Genomic DNA, 24,086 nt, shown 5'->3' with positions numbered 1-24,086 from the left:
TTTTTTTTTGTTGTTGTTGTTGTTGTTGTTACCGGGGATCGAACTCAGATCATTGTACTTTCGAGGCAGGCGCAAGAACCACTGAGCTAAATCCCCAGCCCTGGGCTCCAGTTTTTGATCCTCCTGTCTCAGCCTTGCAGTGTTAGGATTACAGTCATGCGCCACCTGGCTCAGCCAACATTAATTTTTTATTTATATATTTATTTATTTATTACCAGGGATTGCGCTCAGGTCCTTGTGCTTGCGAGGCAGGCGCTGGAACCACTGAGCTAAAGCCCCAGCCCTCCAATATTACTTTTGTATTAGCAGATTATTTCTGTCCTATTTGTGAGACTTAAAATGCTGTGGAAGCAAGTCTGAGAACACCAGCACTAAGCAGGGGGTTTCTGATACCCTCTGTGTACTCTTAGGACATGAGCAAAGGCAGAACTGGTGAGTGGGGTAGGCAGGGGTCACAGGCAGGAAAATCCCGGGGCAGTCTGAGGATCAGGGCCCTCGGTGGAGAGCCTGTCCTTCAACTCAGAAGAAGGAAAGCTTCACAGGTTAGCCAGGCCTGACGGTGCATGCCTATGATCCCAACTACTTGGGAGTCTGAGGTAGGTGGACACTGAGTTTGAGGCTAGCCTGGGATGTTTAGTGAGACAGTTTCACAAAACTTTAGCTCAGTGGTAGAACTCTTGCCTAGCATGTGTAAGGCCCTGGGTTTAATCCCCAGTAAGGTAAAAAAAACAAAACAAAAAACAAAAGCACATAATAGAAAGCTGGTTAACGTAACTTTGAGACTGGTTTCGCTTTCTAGGAAAAACTTAGACTCTTAAAGTATGCCCATACATTCACTCTTCCTCCCCCGGCCTGGCCTTCCCAAACCTTGGGAAGCTGGACACTTGTCCCCTTCTGGAACGCCACATCCTCCAGGAAGTGGAAGCAGGTTTTTCTAACTGTCATGTCGGTTCTACCATGAAACATGGTGGTCTGTGAAGTCTCCCATGTAGTCCATAATTCTACGATGAATCAGAAATGAAGAGTGCCATCTTGTGGGGACATAGGCAGCTTTCACAGCAACAGCCAGTCCCGCAGTAGGCCCGTGGCCTTTGCTCTGGGGACACAACACCTCTGCTGCAGACGTTAGGGCAGTAGGCCAGGGGCTTCTCTTTAGGGTTTTAAAAACCTACGATGAATAACTATTGACATTTATTTTAACAAATGACTAAAACTTCTTAATGATCATAAAATCTGTCACTATGAGGTAGTAAGATTTGCAGTTTTGATAGAATAAGCACATTATCTGTTCCTGTGCATCCTCCCATTCCGTTGGCTGACAAACGTGGTGCCCAGCACACAGGTGAGTATTCTGGACGGTTCCCTGGAGGATGTTTGGTACTCATGGTTCTGTGGAGGTTGATGGGGTTTCTCAGAGGTTGCTAGCTTATCTTAAAGGACATGGTGATCATTTATTCATCATTACAGAGAATTAGGAAGGGCAGTCAGTAGCAGTGCAAGGCAATGAAGCCACAGTGCAGACCACTGTGAGGGTCTGGATGCCCGGAAGCTCTATGGTGTTAGCTAAGGGGGATGTCACACTTGCTATAGTCGCGACCCTCCCTTATAGTTATTTATTTATTATTATTATTATTTGTTTGTTTGTTTGTTTTTTGAGACAGGGTCTCACTATGTAGTTGAAACTGATCTGGAACTCACTATGTAGCCCGGGCTGGTCTCAAACTCAAAGCAATCCTCCTGCCTCAGCCTCCCGAGTGCTGGGATTACAGTTGTGCGCCATCATGCCCGGCTCGCCCCTCCCTTTTAATCCCAGGTCTGCTGCCTTTTAGACAAGCCCATGCCCACTACAGTAAAATGACAAGTTGGAAATCTGTACTCTCTGAAATCCCTTCAAGGCCTAAACTATAATGTGTCAAAGAGAAGTCTTTATTGATCCTTTTATCTTTGTTACTTTCTTGCTGGGAAGAATAGCAACACCCATAAGTTAAGGAGGAAGGTTTATTTTTGGCTCATGGTTTGTAGAGGTTTACAAACCGTAGTCAGCTGGCTACAAGACAGGGTGGCATGGTGGATGAGCTTCACAGAGGGAAAACAGTTCACGGTGGTGGCAGGCAGGGAGCTGCCAACAGGGAGCCTTCCTTTCCTTTTTGGGAAGCCTGTTCGTTGGTGCCACCCACATCCGGGTGAATCTTCACTCATCTACATTTAGAACCATGCTAAACCAATCAGCGCACTAATCCAGTATCACACAGCAGTGATCCAGTCGCCTCTCCAGAACCCCACCTATGAGGGATATTTAGATGTGCACCACATCACTTTCTTTACCCACATTTTCTGGCCAAAGGAAGTAATTTCCACAGAGAGCCTATTTTAGTGAATATTCTAGGTAGCAATGGCTTCAGAAGACTCTACCTAGAGCATTATGTTTTACACGGTTAACAAATGATGGAAACAATTGAACAAAGAATTCCCTTCAACATTTCCCCCTCTAAACTCCTCGGTCTCAGTAGAAGGAAGTCTCAGAAAAGCCACACTGGATTCCACTCAAGGACTGAGGTGGCCGGGCCTTCTTCATGGGAGATACGTGTCCTTCTTGCAGATGAGTGCCCTCAACATTGAAGCATTTTAAGAGGTCCCAGAAACGGTGGGTGACATTACCCAGTCCCCCCACAGCTGATCTGTTAATATCACGTTTTTGGTATCTGGCAGTGGCACTGTCACTTGGGAAAGAAATTCCCTCCGTGACCAGCTCAGGGACATTTGGGGATGGTGCCACTTCATGAGGAAGATTTTGTGTTGAAATCATTGTGGAACATTGTCTTGTGTTTGTGTATCATTTCTGGATTTCTTTAGAGCTTGGAAATTTTAAGAACTCTCATACTTGCCTATTTGCTTGAGTGAAAATGCATTTGGAGGTGTATTTTGGAGAAAAGAGGAGGATCAAGAATTGCACTACTGTGTTTTTGTCAAATGTGCCCTTAAAAAAAATGTGGGAGTAATATTGTGTTGGTGGCATTTGATCACAAGAGGGCGCTCCAACAAAACGCCTCAGCTCAAAAATCTGCCTGGCTCCCCAAACATTTACATGCTGTAGTTTCTGGCTGATTTTATGATAGAAAGCTTAATGTCACCAATATTGTTTCAAACTAAATGAAATGTTTTAGGTGATTGGGTGTCTGGGCAGTGAATCCTGAGCACAAGTTAGACCACTTTGATTAGCTAGACTTATTTTATAATTTCTCTATCAGTTTTACACACACACACACACACACACACACACACACACACACACACACATGAAAAGAAAAGGAAAAAAGAGCAAAGACTTTAAAACCTATTCTTTAACAACAGAACAAAACAACACAAACTCAAAGCACATTTTAAAGATTCCATTTCAAACCAGAGCTTTTAGTGGTTATCTGAAAAAGTTTCTAAGTCTAGAAAGATGCTAAAAGCGATATTCTACGATCTGTGCATAAGCATCAGGGAAAAAGCTATGTTATCTCTTCCAGGACACAGACAATAATTGAAACAGAAAGTGGGAAGAAGGCTGTGTGATGGTCTCTGAAATAAATTAAATCACAGAACCACATTTCCCTCGTAGTCAGAGATCACTTGCAGGCATAATTGCCAACAATGAACACCCTTTACATTGAACAATTTTTACTGATAATAAAATAATTAGGATAATTTATGTGCACTTGTGCAGTTATTAACATGGCTTTGCTTAAAGGAGATTCAGCTGATTATTCATGGATATCAAGAGGGTCTCCCCTCCTACCTTCTCAGGCGACATGTTTATACCCAGGCAGTACTTCTAAATTTTTAATAGAGAGGAAGAGATTCCATTTAATTAGGTGGAGTGACTTGTTTATGTGCAAGTTATACATTTACGAGTTCTAATGAAGAACGGAAAATACTCATTGAGCAGCCTTTGAAGTTGCGCTTGTTTGGGGATAATTGTAAACCCAGCTCAACATAGACAGTATTTTGGCCCTGCAAATGATTTGAGGATAGAGAGTTAAATCTAGGTAAAATAACTGCACAAATCCTATCTCGATCAATGTTCAAAGGATTTTTTTTTCCTCTTCCCAAGTCAAATCTCTTCAGTTTAAGATTTGATTGGAGTATCAAAACTGGGTTGTAGGAAAAAAATGTTAAAGATGTAGTAAGTTTTTTTTTTCTTGAAAATAAAACCTAGCATTTATATAAAAACCTGCCTTTGTTCCCCCTGTGGATTCTAGTTTCATATATTCTAGATAACCTTTTAAAATTGTGAATAGGGTAACATATACATGTTACTGTCACAAAAACATTTTTCCATGTTCATAAATCCTTTCCAAAAATGAGAGATTAATTTTTTCTTAAACTCTGACCTAAGGTAAAAATTTCAAATATTTGTGTGCCTCAGATGTACCACAAAAAGGCCACCTAAATTAATGAGGTTTCTTGGATTGATGTACAGAAATGAATTACACAGCTTAAGAAGTTGAAGAGATTTCTTGTGATGTTTAAAGCAAAATTAATGATCATATGGAATGAGAAATCGAGCTTTGTATTATGACGGTAGGATTAGTTTTTAGTTCCTGAAAGCTGGTCTATTTATGGGTATCTAAGGTGGAATTAAACTCTGAAAAGGTTAATATTTTTTTTTTAAAAAACTGTTCTGTTGAAAGTCTATTTCCTATCACCTTTATAAGTTTCTCTCTGAATTGTAGTTGCAATCTGCGTTTGGAGCAAACGCAGGAAGCTTGAATAATAATGTAATCCCTGGTGGAGCCGCTCTTCCCATAGCGCATAGGATAAATGAAATGCTACCTACAGATTCCTGACAATATATTCATCCTGGTATCTCACGGCTGATGAATGATAACAAGGCCACTCCTAAGGACTTCCTTTACCTCCGTGGTGTACATCATAATTTCAGGAAGAAAGGCAAAACCCCAGCCTACAAAAGAAATAAAGCCGTCCCTAATTGAAAAGTAGTACCTTAAAAATATTTCTTGAAAGGAAGTATTTGTTTTGCTGCAGGCAGAATGAGGGCCAGAGAATAAAAGACTAAGGAGACAGGAGAAGAAGCCTCTTTACCCTTTGCTTAGCTCGCTGGCCACCTTTAAAGCTCTTGAACATTTTAGCAGTTCCGTATCTGTTTTCTTTTTTTATTGCGTGCTTGTCTAATTTATTTTCATAAGGAAATTGCTCCTCTTGTCTGGAGCCAGCATTATGTAGCTGAAATCTTGGATGATGTGGTTTTAAGATCAAACAAGCGCTAATAAGGTGAGATTTGCTGTCTTACCGATCTTATGGCTTGAGTGCCACAGACAAGCTTTGAGATAGTGAGGAAGTGTTAGGATAGCAGCTGTACAGAGAAATGGGTCTAGAATGTGGCTCCACCTTGGAATCAGAGGGTAAGAGTTTGCAGATAGCTCCAATCGAGGGGTTACAGGTTTGCAGAACACAGGGGGCGGGAGTTGCCCAGGACAATAAACATGAAAAGTGGAAGATGTTAGCAGATTTATTTTTGCTTATTTTAGGCTCTGCTAGGTTGGCTGATGTCCTCAATTAGAGTTGATCACCACACCTCATTCTGGCCTAAGTCAAGGAACAAAGGCTTTCCAACTTTGTGGGTGATTCAGTCAGGGTAGACAGGCCAGGCATCATCTGTGGAAGAGAAAAGGGAAAAAGTGTGCGTGCGTGTGTGTGTGCGTGCGTGTGTGTGTTAAAGTTCATTTAAGAATCACATTGTACCAAGCTGTTTAAAAGAAGCTAAAGCCAATTAAAGTGGGAAAAAGAGTTTTGCAAATAAATTGCAATGTCTGCCAAGGAATGGAAAAAAGCAGCAGAAAAAGACTTTTAGGTGTTGGGTGGGAATGAGAAAAGTGAATTGTAACTAAAAATACATCATTCTGGCCCAGCCTTTCAAAAATAAAGAATTGTACCAAACAGCCCCTCAAGGCCTTATTCGATAATTGAACTGAACCAAGCATTATAATTTGTCTTGTATTGCAGTTCATACTGGATGTTCAACTTTCTTACAGACTAGGATGCCAGCGTTTCTGTAGCGTTGGTGAAGCAGAAAGTATGTCTACAGATTCTGCATTATTTTAAACAAGCTGTCGGGTCAGTTCAGGCATTAGGATGATGTTCTGTTTCTGCCCACCTTTTAGGGCTGCAGAAAAGCAAGAAGGAAATTGGAACAGGAGGGAGTAGCCGGGACAAGTGAAGTACCACCAAGGACACTGAACCTCCCTGTTCTGAGCGCCGACTCCTGGAGGCTCTTTGGCGAGGTATTTACAGATGCAATATTTCTGTCATTCTCCTCCCTTACTGCACCCTTCATTCCTTTAATGGGTGAATTAGCCTTAAGTTGTTGTTAAAGCGATTCCTTTTGGAAGAGAAAATGATGTACATCATTATAACCAGGCAACGGCCACTGGAGCCTATGTCCACCTTCAAGGATGCTTTTCCTGGGGGATGTGACTTTGATCAGCAGCCTCAATATGAGTTCCTCGGATCACACTTTGTTTCCTTACTGTGCGTCTGAGTCTGACCTAGAGGGGTGAAGGGAAGAGAGTTTAGGCTGCACCCAGTTATGTCAGGACTGAGGGAGCATCCTTCGCTGTTGGAGAGAGGAAGGGTTTTACAAGTCAGCTACTTCATGCCTCCCATTTCACAGAGGGGTAAACTGAGGCCCTGAGCGGCTTAGTGAATTGCATAGGACTAAGCTGGAAGTTAGCAGTGGAACAATTTCACTCCCTCAGCTGCTACTGAAGAGGAAGGTGCTGGGAAGTGGAGATTGAGAGGGGCCTGAGAGAAGATAGTTAAGGTCCTTATGCCTCGAAGAGGAGTTCTTGGAGCACAGCTTTGACATTCCATGAAATTTGTTAGCAGTGCATCTCAGTCCACCCTGAACTGAACCTCCTGAGCCACGATCTGCACATTAGCAAGATCTTTGGTGGTGTCTGTGCATGGTAGAATGGAGACACATCAAGCCCCAAACACAAACTAGAATTATGGAAGAGCTCAGAACTACTCCATTTCTGCAAATGTGATAACTACTTCTAAAAAGATGCTCCTGAAAACATTTTTAGCAAAAGCAAGTACATTAAAATTTAACAATGCTAAATGCAGAGAGTGAAAAGAGTGGTCGCATGCAACGAAGGTGAGGGGAAATGGTGACTTTTAATGGCTCAGCCTCTCTGGAGGGCAATTTGGTAATAGGTATGAAGTTTTAAAGATGTGCAGTCTTTGATCTGACGGTTCAGCTTTAGAAAGTGATTCTGGAGAATTAATTGGATTAGGTTGAAAAGATGTGTGAATAAGAATGTTGTTATGGTCTCCAAAAAAAAAAAAAAAACAAACACCAAAGTGGTCTGAAGATCCAAAAGTAGGGGGCAATTGTTAAAGAAATTATAGTACGTTTGGTGTGTACTGTGCAGTCATTTAAACTTATAAATTAGAGGAACATTTACTATTTTTAAAATATGTTTATAGGGGCCAGGAATGTAGCTCAGTTGCCTGCCTGGAAAGAGCAAGGTCCTGAGTTCAGTCCATGGTACTGGAAAAAAAAAATGTGTGTGTGTGTGGGTGTGGGCGTGTATTTGTATGTGCTGATAATTGAAAAGCACAGGCTACCATACAGTGTATAAAATAATATCATAATTTGTTTAAAAATAGATGTGTATTTAAAAATCTGGAAGTCAGTTTGACCAAGTGTTAACAGAGTTCTTTCAGAAGATAAGATGATAGGTGATACTTTTTTGCTTCTCTTTGTTTTATGATTCTTTTATAATTGATGTATTAATTAGCTAATAAATGAGATAATGTGGTTATTATTGTAGAAGAATATTTTTTCTTTAAATTCTGAATATTTTACTTCCCAGGCCAAATTCCTAAAAGGAAAAAACATGTTAACATTTTCTATTAAATTTTATCATCATACCAAGTACATTGCATTGTAGTTATCTGTCAGCTGTTTTTCCCCTCTAAGATGGAGTCTTGGGTCTGTATATCCAAGGCTTTGGATAGAGCTTTGGCGTACATCGTGCGCTTAGTAAGTACGGATGACACCTCTACACTTGTTTTTCTTCGTAAGTAGTCTGCAGGATTGCAGTTCCAAGTCTGTGGGAATGGGTTGCTATTGCATATAAGGAATATGCTCACCAGGTAGGTAACTGGAGGGCAAAGTTATACTTGGACATTTGATTTAGCTGTGTTCTCGATTCTGGTGATAAATGACTCTGAGAGGTGTGGGCCCGGACAGAAGGAGCCAGGAGGTCAGGTGGCAGAGGTCTCCACAAGGTCAGAGGAAATGTACTTCCCATGACTTCCGCATCTGCCCTTGGGGGGCTCAGTTCTGCCCCAGCCCCAGGTGGCCTAGGGATCCCTAGGACAGGGCTGTCCCGCCCATGCAGAGGTCCGTAGGCAGTGGAAACTGGCTTTGTTTGTTGGTATGATTTTGAATCTCGCCTCACTTGGGGTTGGATTTTGAGAGGTTTGAACTATAGCTCACTATTGCTAACCAGTGAGTAATCAGTTTCAGCCTTGTGCTGGGAAGCACTGGTGTGAGTCTTCCTCTCACAGCTTTCTTAGAAGCCGGCTGTCCATTTTGCAGAATGGGAGGCCAAATCTGAAAAAGCCTCAGCTACTTGCCCCCAGTTTAGGCCCAGAGCTGTGGGGTCTGGGACCCATTTTCAGACTGCTGGCCCCAGAGTTCGGTCCTCCCACCATGCTCTACAGGAGTTGAGGATGTTCCGAGGGCTTCCTTCAGCTCTAGTGCCCGGGGGTGTGGCTGTGCCAGGAAAAATATGCCTGGCCACTCTGAGTGCCCCCTCCCATTCTTCTTGTTAAACAGGTTCTATTTAAAATTGAGCCTCCACATTCGTTGATCGTTACGTTCGTTCTTGTTCTTGGCTCTTTGTGAAATCAGAAAATCAACTTTATAGCCTGTAATCTTGGAGGGCTGAGGCAGGAGGACTGCAAATTCTAGGGTAGCTAGGGCAATTTAGAGATTTAATGTGACTGTCTCAAAATTTAAAAAGGCAGAGTAGTAGCCTTGTAGCTCAGCACAAAGGTCCTGGATTCAATCCCCAGAGCCAAGGCAGGTGGAGTAGATTGCATATAGATATTGAGGCAGTTTTGATTTTGGCAGTTACTCAAAAAGTTCGAGAAAATTAATGGAAGATTTATCAAATATGTTTGATAATAGGATTGTTTCTTGGGATATCTCAGTTTCTGCATTTGGAAATGTTAATAGGATTTAAAAAAAGGTGTTGTAATATGCGAAATTGATGGTATGACTTGAGTGTGTACCCAGATTTCATGTATTGGACACTTAATTCCCAAATTCGAATGTTAATGGTATTTGGAGGTGGGGCTTCCAAGGGTCCAGAACTGTGAACCCATGAGCCAAGCAAATGGCTGCTTTGTACTTACCCAGCATCAGGTATTATGTTAGAGCAACAGAAAATGAACTAAGAAAAGAGGTACACTGCTTCTGCTATTGAGAAACATAATAACAAAGTATGCATATTTGTTTATAAATCTTTGAGGCTGCTTCACATTGGGGACTTGCATGGTAATACGAAAGGAACTTGAGAAACACTGGAGGAAGGATCATGGGGATTTGATCCAAACTGTATATCCAAGAGGCTCCAAAAGTCCTAACATGACGTAGCAACATTCTAAACCCTTCTTAGGTACCCAGAGTACCCAAGAATAGGTTTCAGATAGATTACATCTTACAAACAGGTTACGTTTGAACTGTAACCATTGGTAATTTAGCTTATTTGTGTGGGTGACTGATGGCCCTTTGCAGGAGAGGCACATGTGTTTCTTGCTGCTGTATTTCTGATACTTAGCACGTAATAACATTTAACAGCACATATCAAGAACACCACAAGCAATACCAACAATGAATAAGAATGATAACTAGTACACGTGCAGTCCCTACTGTGGCAACGCATTATTTTCAGTGTTCTATGCTTAGTAACTCATTTAATGTTGTCAACAAATGTTTCTGGAATTGAATAAACGAAAAATAAATTTTGAACTTCTGCATCTGTTGCCTAGTGCTGGGGAGGTTTGGTTTGGGAGACGGTTTATCATATTGCAAATTGGAAGATATCGATTGGACTTGAAGTTATTTGACAAAATGTGACTTTTCCTTTTGGTACCTGGCCAACACTTAAGTTTTCATTTTCTTATCTTTTACACTTTGTCCCCCGCCCTCCGCCGCCAACAGACTTTAAGAAAAAAGGAAAAAGTCCAGACACTGTCTAACTACATGAAGAAGTAGAGAGGCAATACCATTCTAAGACTGGGCTTTAATTTTACCTGCAACTCTTTGATGAGCAGCTCTCCACTCCAGTTGTGGGAGGCTGTCTTTCAAGAAAGTTTTGAGCTGCCATCTACATTGCGGCTGCAGTAACCTCCACTTAATTTATTGTCGTTTAGTGCAAAAATTGATGAGAACATAACCTTTGTAAGGTTTTTTTTATGTTTTATTGGCCATAAAAGATAAAATATGGAGTAAAAGGAAGTAAAATAGTATTTTGTTAGGTCGAGGGATGGATTTATGCTTTAACTAACTGATAGAATAATCAAAAGGTCGTAAAGATCAGAGTAGCTGCCTCCTATCTCCTCTCTTTTTATGTATACATTCAACAAGCTTCTCTTTGTGACTCTCAGGCCCATGGGAGCTCACCCAAACACCAGGCCTCTTTTGTCCAAGGGTATTAACTCAGCTGTTTACATCAAGAATATCACAAGGCTTCTGTTGCAGACATTAAGCAATTGGGATAAGTCTAAATGAATCAGATACTTGACATGTGCAAGGGGGATGTTTGTTCACAAGGGACTTCAGGGTTTCATTGTGCCTTGAATGAACAGGCAAAAATAAAGTGTGTGACTTAAATTGAATTTTGCAGGAAACACACAAAGAGACCCTGATCTTTGGGAATTGCCACTGATTGTGGGGAGGGGAGGATGCTGGGAAGGCCCCCCCCAACTCCCTCAACACACCCTCCCTGGCAACAAGGATGAAAAAAAAAGGAAAAAAGTAAGAAAGGCATTTACCAAATTTCAAAGTGGTTAAGATTGATAGTCTAAGTCAGTGGTTCTCAAACTTTAGCACATGCCGCAGGATGGCTTGTTAAGCCAAAGTGGTGGGCACCGCCCCTAGAGTTCCTGATGAGGGAGACCGGTTGGTTGAGACTTTGCATTTCTAAGGGGGCTCCAGGTGGCCAGAGCCTGCCTTTGAGAACCTGGACCTTGGGTCTTCAAGTCTGATGGAAAAGGGTGGATGTGCCTGCAGGTGCTGTAGGAGTCCAGGAAGACATCTTCTCACCTGAGAAACATGTGACTGGTGAGTCCATAGACGGATGTGTGTGTCTTCTGTGTGGTAGGCGAGCCGGCGCCTGTCCCATGTATAAATAACTGCTTTCATCTTTGGAGCTTTCCATATAAGATTGGATGGTGGAATAAAATATGCAAGTTCCTTTCTTTCCTTAAGTGTCCTGTCTGTTTTGTATGTGTTGCTTCCAAGTAATCCACTTGGTTGGAGCTCCTTGAGGGTGCTGGTCTGTTTTCTTGCTGTGTTCTGGGTGCTAAGCACACTGCTGTGTGCCAAGCCCTGACGTGGGGCTTGCAAGACTTAAGTGCAAAGTGGAAATGCTGGGCTCCTTGGTAAAGAATGAGGAGGAGGAGGAGTTTCGTACTGCCACAGCGTGGCACCTTCCCCAGGTTGTGCCTTCTGAATGCAGAGGCTGGTAGATAGAACTCTTTGCACACCTTAAGAAGCCAGCCCTGCTTGTCACTAGCAGATACTTAATAGAAACAAGCAGTTAATTAGCTCCTCTCACCAAAGATCACTGACTCTAGATTAGGAAGAATTTTGAAGGACCTCCTGGCTTGATCCCTCTTTTTATGTGAGAGTCAAGCATTTTATCCTATTTATAGCATCTCTGTGGGATAGGAATTATGATTCCCATTTGACAGAGGCTCAGCTGGGACTTGACCGTGGTGATTTGGACCAGTTTTCTGAAGCCCAGTACTTTTTGTGAGATTTGATTTTTAATTGCCACGTTTGCTTGTCAGAGAGTTTAGCTAGATGCTTAAAAATGCACAGCCAGTAGACAACCAAATAGGAATTTGAACCCAACTTTTAAACCTAATTCTTTCTACGCCCCATCACTGAAGAAAGCAAATTTGGAGAAGTACATTGATGTATTGGACTATATTTTTGAGCTGTGACGTGAGGTATCGATCCTGGTAAATCTAATTGACTCTAGGTCTATTTCTGTGTGCTCTTTAGTTCTAAGAGCAAATAGTTCCTCAGATACACCCTTCCCCCTGGGGAGTCTGGCTCCTTCTATTTTACCACTGATGGCTAAAGGCATTTCTTCCAAGTTAATTCCCACTTCCCAAGTCTTTTGCCTTGATGACAATGTTCATGTAATGTTTCATGTAATGTTTAGATTACATGAAAATAATTAATTCATAGTTACTGGAATCTCTGTTCCCCTAATTATGCTGTTGTTTCGATGTTCACTCCCCTATTTTCTGTGAGTGTGAAGATCTTTACCTCCGCGTGGTGGTAAAGGCCAGGCACCGCCCAGGGGGCAGATGCTCTTGGCTGGAATCTTGCTTCTATCTCTTACTTGCTGCTCATGGCCAACTTTTGGGTTATCCATGCCTGAACTTGTTTTCAGGTCTGAAAAACAGGACTGTACAGTTCAAAGATGTCTGTGGTGCTCATGAAAGGATATGGTTCAGGCTGAGTGCTTTGGGAATAACATTGCTGGGCTCAGGGCTGGCCTCACACACAGCTAGGCATCGGGTCAAACTTCCTTCGTTGCTCCAATCTCTAGTCCTCATTTCCTGCTTCCTCTCCCTGGCTGGGGAAGTGATGGAATGTTGCCTTTTCCTGTGGCTCATCTGCACTGAGGACCATTCAGGATTTCCAAAACAGCCAAGCATGACGATGTGTGCCTATAATCCCAGCATTCTGGGAACTGAGACAGGAGGATTACAAGATCCATCCCAGCCTAGGGAGTTAGTTATTTAGGGAGACCTGTCTGAAAATAAAAAGTCAAAAGGGCTGGGCATGCAGGTCAGGGGGAAGGTCTTCAGTTTGACTCCCTGTATTGCAACAAAAGAAAGCAGCAGAGGGGAGCTGTTGCCATAACTGGCAGAAGGATTAGCAGACTTTTTGGGGGGAGTAGGGTCCCTTGTACGTGGCCCTTTGTTTAACAGTGTGAGGCAGTATGTGTGTTAGTGTGTATATATGCAAGTGTACGAAAAGCTTGTGAACCTCCTCATTAGGCTTTTCTTTCCTCCCCTAGGTCTTCAATCTTCCCACACCTCCATTTTTCAAAGTTTTAGATGAAAACAACCAATGGCTATTGGGGGCTCAGGGAGAATCACTTTACTTTGATGTGCTCACAAAAGCTCTGTTCTTCTGTCAGTTCCCACTATTGGAATAAATGCAAATGTTTATTTACCGAGAACTTAATGTCTTCTTCTACACTCAAAACTTTTTATACCGCTATGTTAAAGTAAACATCAAGGGCTGACATACAGACAGGTGTGTCTGATTCTCACTGCTTTGTCCTGATGGTAATGGGGAGGTGGACTTGTTATCTTTGAGCCTTAGGTACCATGTCAGCATCCGCTTGCTTCATCCTTCTGACCTGCCCATTGCTGCCCAGTGAAGTTTCCTCCCTGCCCATCTCCCCAGAAGACCACCTGTGGGATTGGGCAGTCGTTAGCATCCTTATAATAGAAATGAGGAGCCTTACTGTGGGGTGCATGGGGTGGGCTTGAGTGAGTGGATAATAAAGGCAAATAGTGTCAAGACTGATCATCAAAGCTTAAGTGAAAGAGTTACTCACTCTAAATGCCTATAGAATTCTCCATATTTTTGCATTTATTTATAATTCTCCATATTTTTGTAGACTTTTACTTGATGACACTCATGAAATCCAGACTGTAATTTGGTCTATGACAACTTCATGGAAAAACATTGTCAGCAGACAAAAAAGGTTGTTAAAAGTGTATATATGCAGTTCAGAGAGCAACTACCACAGAATCACTCAGTGTCTGTTTCCCAGGCCTCTGTTGACACCCCCAAGCCCCGTGTCCCCCTTCTGACCTCATCTGCCTCTCTCCCCCTGTAGGTAATATGATCCTGAATTTTGTGATATTAACTTGCTTTGACTTACAATTCTTAAAAATGCCACCTAATATATGTATCCCTACAAAATGCTGCCTAAGTATGAATCCTTAGTTTGAGCTTTACATAAGTGGAATTATTCCGTTTATGTTCATTTATGACTTCTTTCTTTTACTATTATGTTTATGAGATTTAGTCTGTTAATATGTGTTACTATGGTTTATTCTCTTTTTTCATGGTTGTTTAAATCCCACTTCATGAATACATCATATTTCTGTCACTGACTCTATTGTTGAAGACTTGTTTCTAGGTTTTGTTCTTATGAATGAGGCTCTCTGAATATTCTTACCCATGTCTTCTGTATGCACGCAAGATAGCTATAGCTGGAAGTGAGATTATATATTACATATTAAACATGATATCTATCATATATATAAATACATATGTGTTCCTTTTTTTTTTTTTAACAGGCAATGCTACAGTTCTCCAAGTAGTTATAGTGGGCCTGGATCTTTTTAATTCTTGGTGTCCCTAGCACCTAGGTCAGTGAATGGCCAAACACCGTTGTTCAGCACAGATCCACTGGATGTAGGTGGATCCTCACAGGCTGTGTTGTCGTACACTTGTCTGTGCATAGTTAGCACTTTTCACCCTAAATCTAGCGTGCGCCTATTGGTTTGGTGCAGAAGAATGAGGCTTAATAATGATGAGGAGGAACAATACAGTTGTAATGTCTTCTGTCACCTTAAAAATGATTGATTCTTAGGTGGTCCAGTTGAAATGTCTATGGCAGGCAGAACCTTCAGAGCAAAAGAGGTCCCAGCTATCCTTTGGCAGTCTCATCCTAGATGAACTACTGAGTCCCCATCATCTACAGTACTGCTGAGAGCAGACTTTGGGAGCTCTGTGTCTTGCAGTGTGGGTCTCCGTGGCTTCTTCAGTACTGGGGGGGTTGTAGGTCTTTCACAGAGGAGGGTCTGATGCTGCTGGAGGGGTTATGAAAAATCACAAATTCACAGGGCTACAGGAGAAAGACATGGGTGGACTTCCTGTGTAGTAAAGCACTGCTAAGTCCTGTTCAAATGCAAGTAATCCATATGGATAAAACTTTAATTACATACTTTGAAATACCTCTCCATAGAGCAGTACCTCAGGGACCCCTTACCCTTATCCAATCTTTATTTAACAAACTGCTTCATTTATTTAAAGGGGATTTGGCTCAGTGGTTCCACTGCCTGCTTTGCAATCACAAGGACCCGAGTTCAATCCCCAGTACCAAAAAATAAATAAATAAATAAAATAATTTAACTTGTAATTTAAATTTAAGAGTGTGTGTGTGTGGTGCTGGGGATTGAACCCAGGGACTTTACACAAAGCTACATCCTCAGCCCTTTTGATATTACAGTAATACCTTGATTCACAAATGCTTCTGTTTGCAAACAAAAGCGTTTAGCAAAATTTTGCTTCTGTTCACAAATTCTGTATTGGTTGACAAACACGACTACAACCATCTTCCCCACACAAACACAGATGCAACCATCTTCCCCCAAATTGTAAAACACATTAAGTTTATGAACTGAGGTATCACTATTTTATTTTGAGACAGGGTTTTGCTAAGTCACTCAGTTGCCCAGGCTGGGCTGGAACTTTAGATCCTCCTGCCTCAGCCCCCCAGAATGCTCAGATTCCAGGTATGTGCCAACATGCTTGTCTTAAAATAATTTTATATTTTTAGAAAAGTTGCAAAGATAGTAGAGAGTTTCTGTGTACCCTTCCCTCAGTTTTCATTGTTAACATCTTACTTAACTATGGTAGATTTTTTAAATAAAACTTTTAATTTTATTAGTACATGTTTGTAGTTCATGCAGTTTCCAGTCATCTTGGGCAGTGGTTACATGTACATACCACAGCTTGTTTCTTTTTTATTTTTTAATCCCCTTCTCCTTCCCTTCCTGTCCCTCCTCCTCTAATTCCCCACCCCATTTTTCATTCTTGTTGATATTATTAGTCTTAGCTCATGTTATGGCATTTACTGCTTACATTAATTGAGGTTATTTGGTTCCTGTACATGGTATATCTTTATTCTATTTATTCCCCCTTTCCCTCCTCCTCACATCTTGTACTTTTCTCCTTTGACTCTTCCCTTTTCTATTCCAAGAGATCCATCTCCTTGTCCCCTTCTATCTATCTTTTATTGCTGTCTTTGTTTGTACTTTGCCTCACTCAAATGAGAGATACTGTAATATATTAAAGTTTGTCTGGTTTATTTCACTCAACATTGTATTTTCCAGGTGCATCCATTTTTCTATAAATGTCTCAAATTTGTCACTCTTTACAGAATAGATGTCATTGTATACAGATACCATATTTTCTCTACCCAATCTGTTGATGGGTTTATAGGCTGTTTCCAGGGTTTAGCTATTCTGAATTGTGCTGCTGTAACCACTGGCATGCATGCATCAATTATAGTATGATATCTTAAGCTCTTTGGGGAAGATACCCAGCTGGGGGATCACTGGGTCATATGGACTTTCTAATTTCAGTTCTTAGGGAAACCTTCATACTAATTCCCATAATGGTTATATTAATTTAGGTCTAAATTTAGTTCTGAATTTGATTCTAACCTGTTTTCCCAGCACCACGTGTTGAATAGCTATCTTTCCTCCAACATATGCTTTTGGCCCCTTTGTCCAAAATCAAATAGGTCAGTGTGTCTGGGGAAGTTTCTGTGTCCTCAGTCCTGCTCCATTGATCCACATGTCTTTTTTTTGTTCCAGTACCATGCTGTTTTTATTACTATTGCTTTGTAGTATAGCTTGAAGTCTGGTAGAAAGTAGGGGGAAGAAATGTCACTCCCGAACTTGGTAAATATCTGAAACGTGAGTTTGTGCTCTCTAAAATTGAAGAATGAATTCTAGGATCAACGGAGGTTAAGAGTAGGAAAATTCTATTGAGAGAAAGAAAGCTTCTGTCTAACAGTGACATAAGGGGGCTTGGAAAGGGGGTTGCCTGCCCACCCCACTTTTCTTTTCTTTTTTTTTTGAAGGAGGGGAAAATTAACAGTTTTATTGACTAATGGGGAAATCTGAGATGGGGCTGCTGGGAAGAGAAAGGGAGGCTCTTAAATGAGGGTAGTAGCCTTTGAGTCACTTTCTCTCTGGATAACACAGAGGTGTTCAACCCACCTCCCCAATTTATTAGCCATTATTTGCCATTAAGTAGTCTCATAAAAAACACCAGCAGTCTTTTTTTATGAAGGGCTAGAAAATTCTCCATTTCTTTAGACCTGGAATTATTGCAGTTTAGATCTGTATTCATCTGCTTCTTAGATTTGCTCACCACAGCCTACAGTTCTCTGAATTAAAGAAAAAAAGTTAGCTGGGATTTGGCTCAGTGGTTCCTCCGCCTGCCTCACGAGTGCAAGTTCGATCCCTGGTGCCCCCCCCAAAAGAAAAAAATCAGCATGTAATTCAAGTTCAATTCATTTGATAAATGCTCAGGTGTCTGTAGTACCAAGTATAAAGATGCCTATACATAGGGTTTGGAGTAACTTGAACTCCCAGCTATTTATTAGTGATCACTTTGCAAATTATACAACTTTTCTTCACCTTAGGAACTGGATGTGTCACACATGGGTCCAGCACTTAATCTGTAGGACTGCTGTAAGGGTGAAATCACACCATACATCCTAAAACCTGGGGTGTTGGAGGGTTACCCTCTGCCTTTACCTGTAAAGAGAATTTAAGCAGCCAACTTAGAAACCTTTATTTATTTATTTATTTTGGTACTGGGGATTGAACTCGGGTCATTTCGCTTGCAAGGCAGGCAGCAGAACCACTGAGCTAAATCCCTGGCCTAGAAATCTTTATTTAAAACAATCCATATTTGTGAATTTAGATATAAAAATATCACAGTTAAAGGATCTGTCAGTTTTTGTTGCAGATTATAAACAGTATTTGATACTTTTTAAGCCAGTTCTGATTTGAATTTGGTTCTACAATAAATTACAGTAGAAGGGCAATTCTGCCAAGCATATAATGCATAGAAGATGTCAAAGGACTGCTAAACATATCTACCTACCAAAGATAATGAGCTCTTGAGTAAAAGTCACTTTTTAACTACTTATTAAAAAGTAATTTCAAGTTTACACAAAAATTGGAACTGTGCACCCTGTATCTTTAGATGCCCTAATTGTTACTATATTGTCCCATCTGCTTTATGACCCTCTCTCTAAACTCAGAGATGTTTATCCCCTTGGACTATTATTTGAGAGTAAGTGAAATACAGAATATCACATTCCTTTATCCCTAAACACAGTACTTACATTTCTTAAGAGCGTGGACATATTTTCTATAAAACCTGCAGGATTATAAACAGGAAACTTAACAGTGATATTTTAATCTGTGGTTCATAGTCCACTTGGCCTTTGTAGCACCCCCTAATCCAGACCAGCATCCCCTATTGCATTTAGTTGTCATGGGTCAATAATTAACATCTGATACACTATTATTATTATTATTATTATTATTATTATTATTATTATTATTATGGGTACTGGGGATCAAACTCAGGTCCTTGCACTTGCAAGGCAGGCAGCAGAAACACTGAGCTAAATCCCCTGCCCCAGACACTATTATTTACAGAACGGGTTGCTCAAAATAAATTAGGAAATTAAATTTATGGTACAAAAATGCAGTTGGTTTAAATTCTGTTCTGGCATATGTGGTGTTTTTTCCTTTCCACAAAAGAATTACATTAGTTGGTAATGAATTTACCAAAAGTCTTTAAACTTCAAAGAAAGTATTGAAGAACCAGCAAAACTTAACCTCATTAAAAATGAAGTCAGTGAATACCAATTCCAACCAAACTGTTGGGTGACATTTTATGTGCCTTAAACACAATCTCAGGAATTAGGACAGGTTAGAAGAAACACAATGGACAGTGTCACTGTCTCACCGGTACCCACTTCTCAAACATGTTTTATACAGCAAAGCCATGTGGTGAGGCGGGTACAAAGTGGGACAAAACTGTAAGATCCAGTGGAAATTACAAGATGGGCATGAGGTGGGGCAAAACCATGACCAACCAATAAGATTACAAGTACTGTCACCCAGATAATATTGATTAAATTGGGGTCAAATGGGGGATTAAGTCATTTAGCAAGCATAAAAGGATTTTCAGTAAGGGTGGGGGTCAGGGATATTTCCTGGAAAGGTTGGGTTAAGACCTTGTCTCCCCCACCCAGGTGATTGATACCTATTTAGAATATCAATCACTGCTATTTATTCCCAGAGGAAGCACAAAGTTATGGTAGTTTCTCTCCTTTTACAATTCTGGCCTTCAGTGAATGTGTCTTGATTGTCCTCCTTGTTGGCTCCTGGCTGTGTTGGCTCCTTGAGGGCAGCCCTGTCTAACTAACTATAAGATATTAACTTACCTATCTGCAATATTCCCCCTCTGAAGAAGTACCCCTAACTGCTGTGAGAAGGCAAAGGGCAAAGAGAGCTCTGGCTTGCAGCCTTCGTAGATGGTTTTTTCCTTGACTTTTCAGAAATGGTAATATTAACTTTTTTTTTGGTACTGGGGATTGAACTTGGGACCTTGTGCTTTTGAGGCAGGTGGTGGAACCACTGAGCTAAATCCCCGGCCCAGTGTTAACTTTTATTAGTTGGTTCAGATGCCAGATTTATCCAGTGTAAAATTACAATTTTGCCCTTTATATATTCTATTTGTTAGATTTTAGTTACCAAGTTTAGCCTATACTAAGGGAAATGGAAATTAAACTCATTCCTGGTGTGAGGAGCAATAGAGAATTTGTTAGTGTTTATATTAAAGTAGCTATAGTAATTAATAAATATTTTGGGAAGATACTTTGAAGCTCTGCAAATCCCCGCCCCCCCATCATTGGTTCTTTTATGTATGATAGAAGAAAAAACATTCAGAAGTGTCAAATCACTCAAAAGAAAATTTTGATAACAAAAATTTGCTTACTTTTTAATCATAGTCAGTGGAGACACTGTTTTCTTCTTCTTTTAAATTTTTTTTTTTTAACCTTTCCTGAAAGGATTTTTCTTGGCTCAAAAGTTGTGCAGTTGAATCCATCTAATGTAGTGTTCATTCATGACCTGTGGATGACTCCTAGTGGCTGTTTCTTTCTTTTTTTAGTAAGTTTTGATGACTTTCTTTCACAACTTTCTTTTCTAATTTGGGATGTGAGATTTAGGCTTTTTAAATAGGAATATTATTAAGTACTAAACATGTATAATTTCTCTAGGCAGAAAGCAAAGGGTAAACATTTCATTTTTTCTATTTTGTACTTTTCCCTTGTTACGACTTATATATGAAATTATTATTTGAAGTAAATTCTTCAGACCAGGCTTTAGGAACACTTGTGACAATTTATTAAGCCCATATTTTTTCTAAGTGAAGAAAATATCTTTACAAACCCCAACTTATAATGTCAACTCCTCCTTGGGTGTCCTGGTACAGAAATAAACTACTATTAGCTTGTGAGTCTGTAGAAACTCTTAACATTAATGTTGAAGAAAAGTTCTACTAAAATAGTATCTTAGGATTTTTTGGCCAAAATTTCCTAGAAAATTGTTATGTAAATTTAAAAAATACTTTTAAAAAAGGTGGGTTATATATTTCTTATACTATTTTATGGCTAAGCCAGAGATTCATAACCTAGAGTGTCTGAATTCTTAACAGTCTGGGTTCTTATTTGCTACTTACAGAAATTAACTCTGCTTCATTGAACCCTAACAGGGATGTATTAAAAGGAAGTTGGGTAGGGTGAGGGAATAGGTTTGGAGCTAGCTACACAGCCAGAAACTGTTCTTTCAGTATCCTGTGGAACTGGTCAATGATGACGGCCAGATAGATCCTGGATTATTTCAAGCTCTCTGAGGGCTGGGGTTCCGCTCAGTGGTTCCGCTGCCTGCCTCGCAAGCACAAGGAACCAAGTTCAATCCCCCAAGTTCAATCCCCGGTACCAAAAACAAACAAACAAACAAATCAAGTTCTCTGAGTTATAGCCAGCTATAGATCTAGGTCAAGAATATGTTACAAGCAAAGGTTGACCTAAGTTTGAACCATAGCTGCAGGGAAAGCTTGAAAAGTGACTGTGTCTTTCCCTGGTGGAGAGTTCTCTGCTTCGGCAAGCATAAAGCTCCCAAGCACAGTCACAGATAGGGTTCACATACCCCCAGCTAAAATGAATGAGAAACACACAGATCCTATAGATGGGGGTTCCTTGAGCTGTGATTTTTTTTTTGGTACCGGGGATCGAACTCGGGTCCTTGCGCTTGCAAGGCAGGCCACCGAACCGCTGAGCTAAATCCCTGGCCCAAGCTGTGAATTTTATCTGCTTCTCAAGTCTGTTATTTTTGATAAAGGACCTCTACTTGAAATGCAGTGTAATAAACGTATTAAAATCTGAATAATATAGAGATATACAAACTATTTTCCTTAACTACATCCTGACTTTCTTCATATAACTACTATTAATACTGTCTCAATCTCTTCTTTACAGTATAATCTAAATATCTTTTTGTCTTCCTTTGTATTTGTTTCAGGAAAATTAGATGATTTTTTTCTTTAAAATTTTATCATAAATTTATTTTTCCTTATTTTCATGTATAAATACAGTTTTGATTAAAAATGGTGACTGGACTTAAACATTTATCCCTGCTCCCTCCTAAAATTCCTCTGAAATGGCAACAAGATGAAGATGGTGCGAGAAAGGACATAAAGAATGACATTTTGGTAGGGCTGGGTATGTAGCTCAGTGGCACCATGCCTGCCTTGCAAGCACAAGGTACTGAGTTTGATTCCTGGTACTGCCAGGAAAAAAAAAAAGACATTTTGGAATTGAGAAAGGAGGAGGATGAGAAGATAATTGAATGAACATACCTGAAAACTCTGAAGTCTGAGTTAACAGTGAGGGAAACATTTATTCAGTAGTGTATAACAATTTATGGAGTAACTGCTGCTATGGTCTGAAAATTCTCCACAGGGTTCATGTGCTGGAAGCTTGATTGTCAGTGTGGTGATGTTCAGAGGTGGTGGGGCCTGGTAGAAGGTGGTTAAGTTGTGGGAGCACCACCTTGGAAGGGATCAGTGCTAGTCTTGTGGAATGAGTTAGTTCTTGTGAGAGCGGGTTGTTGTAAAGCAGGAGTACCCCACATGCCTGACCCCACTTCTGCATGTAATTGTATCCTTTTCTGCTTCGCCACTATTTTGTTACATAGAGAGGGGACCTCTGCCCCCACCAGGTCTGAGCAAATGGGGTTATCCGATGCTAGACTTCTAGTTTCCAAAACTATTCATAAGACACTTGGCCTTAGGTATTTTGTTACAGCAACAAAAATGATGAAGGCATCTATATGTCAGGTTTCGTACTAGGTCTTTGGGTTTCATTAATGAACAAAAGCAAAGTCACTCTCTCGTGGAGTTACCATCTGTCAGTAGAAGCCAGTCAATCAGATTTGTATCCTTAAACCTCCAATAGGCTCAGGAATTGGTGATATCCCTTATCTCTGGAAATGGAAGTGTATCAGTCAGTATTTGCTAGAGAAACTGATAGAACACAAAATAACTAGCTATATATAAGGATTTGCATCATTAGCTTAAAATAGCCACCCACAGGTCGAATGAGGACGAGTCCAGAGGGTCTCAACACACACTGGAGACCAAAGGATTCAGTCAAAATTCTGGAGTTCACTGAAGTGTGCTGTGGGGGTCTGTATCAGGAGGCCAGTGGGTCTACACTGGAAGGCTGAAGGGTCTGTGCTGGAGCCAAAGGAACAGAAGAGAACTGGACCTTCCTCGTTTCCCCTTTGTAACAGTCAGGCAAGGAGCAGCCCTAGAGTGAATATCCCACAGCCTAAGGTGTGGAATTGCTGAGCGGATTTTGCTAAGCTTCCCTTAGCCAAACTTCTCAAGTTGACATAATCACTCAACCATCACAGGAAGTAAATGTAAGGGTGAAAAATAAGGACTGCTTGAAAGTTTATTTAAGAAGCAGTTAGCTGGGTGTGGTCACACACATTTGTAATCCCCCTGCTTGGGAACCTGGGGTAGAAGGAGTTCAAATTCAAGGCTGGCTGGGCACCAGGGATACACCTACCCTTAAAACAAAAACCAACCTTCAAACAAAACCAGGCAATTAAATTACATTGTGTGATATTATTTTCTGCCATGAAAAGAGACATTCTGTATCTGCACTAGTAGAGTGGCCACTGGCCATGTATGGTTGTTGTGCAGTTGAATTTGCAATTTTATTTAAGTTAAATTTCTTTTTTGTTTGTTGAGACAGGTTCTCACTATGTAGTTGAGACTGACCTGGAACTCACTATGTAGCCCAGGCTGTTCTCAAACTCACAGCAGTCCTCCAGCCTCAGCCTCCTGAGTGCTGGGATTACAGGCGTGCGCCACCATGCCCGGTTTAAGTTAAATTTCTATCACCACAGTGCCTTGTGTTGCTGTATTGGACAACATGGAGTTAAATCCTCTATTCCCTCTCCTACGTGGAGCGACTGGATGGCTGTTCCTCTCCCAATGCATCAAACACTTTTGAGGTTTATTTTCTGAACTAAAAGCTACTGTGCATATAAGAGGGTGCGGAAACCATACTGAAAACAGAGAGATTATCTGAATTTGAGAAACTGGTCTTTCCCCGCTTGACTTTCCAAATTCAAGCAGCCATCTTATACTTCAGATGTGAGATTAGAAATTTAGTATCTGATGAATCTTATTAGTGTAAGAGAAAAGACCTAAATATGTTAATATATTTGAATGGAAATGGAAGAATCCAGCCAGATTACCTAGACCCAGACTTGACAATCAAACTCATATATCAGAACTTCTCCTTTCATTTTTTTTTTTTTTTTTTTTTTTTTTTTTTTTTTTT

The 24,086-nt window shown here is 40.7% G+C and overlaps 1 long non-coding RNA gene across 1 annotated transcript in view; it reads left to right on the top strand.

The window, feature by feature from the left end:
* The window catches only part of LOC104874217, an 85,088-nt gene that overhangs the window by 1,307 nt on the left and 59,695 nt on the right, over positions 1–24,086 (top strand). The window contains exon 2 of the long non-coding RNA XR_783690.1: positions 6,168–6,287. This is a non-coding gene — a long non-coding RNA (uncharacterized LOC104874217). The remainder of the gene's footprint in view (positions 1–6,167; positions 6,288–24,086) is intronic.

The sequence above is a fragment of the Fukomys damarensis genome, unplaced genomic scaffold, assembly GCF_012274545.1.
Source record: "Fukomys damarensis isolate Sample0158 unplaced genomic scaffold, DMR_v1.0_HiC HiC_scaffold_25, whole genome shotgun sequence".
Classification (NCBI taxonomy): domain Eukaryota; kingdom Metazoa; phylum Chordata; class Mammalia; order Rodentia; family Bathyergidae; genus Fukomys; species Fukomys damarensis.
The sequence above is the reverse complement of the archived record's forward strand: the minus strand, read 5'-3'. Positions and strand labels throughout refer to the sequence as shown.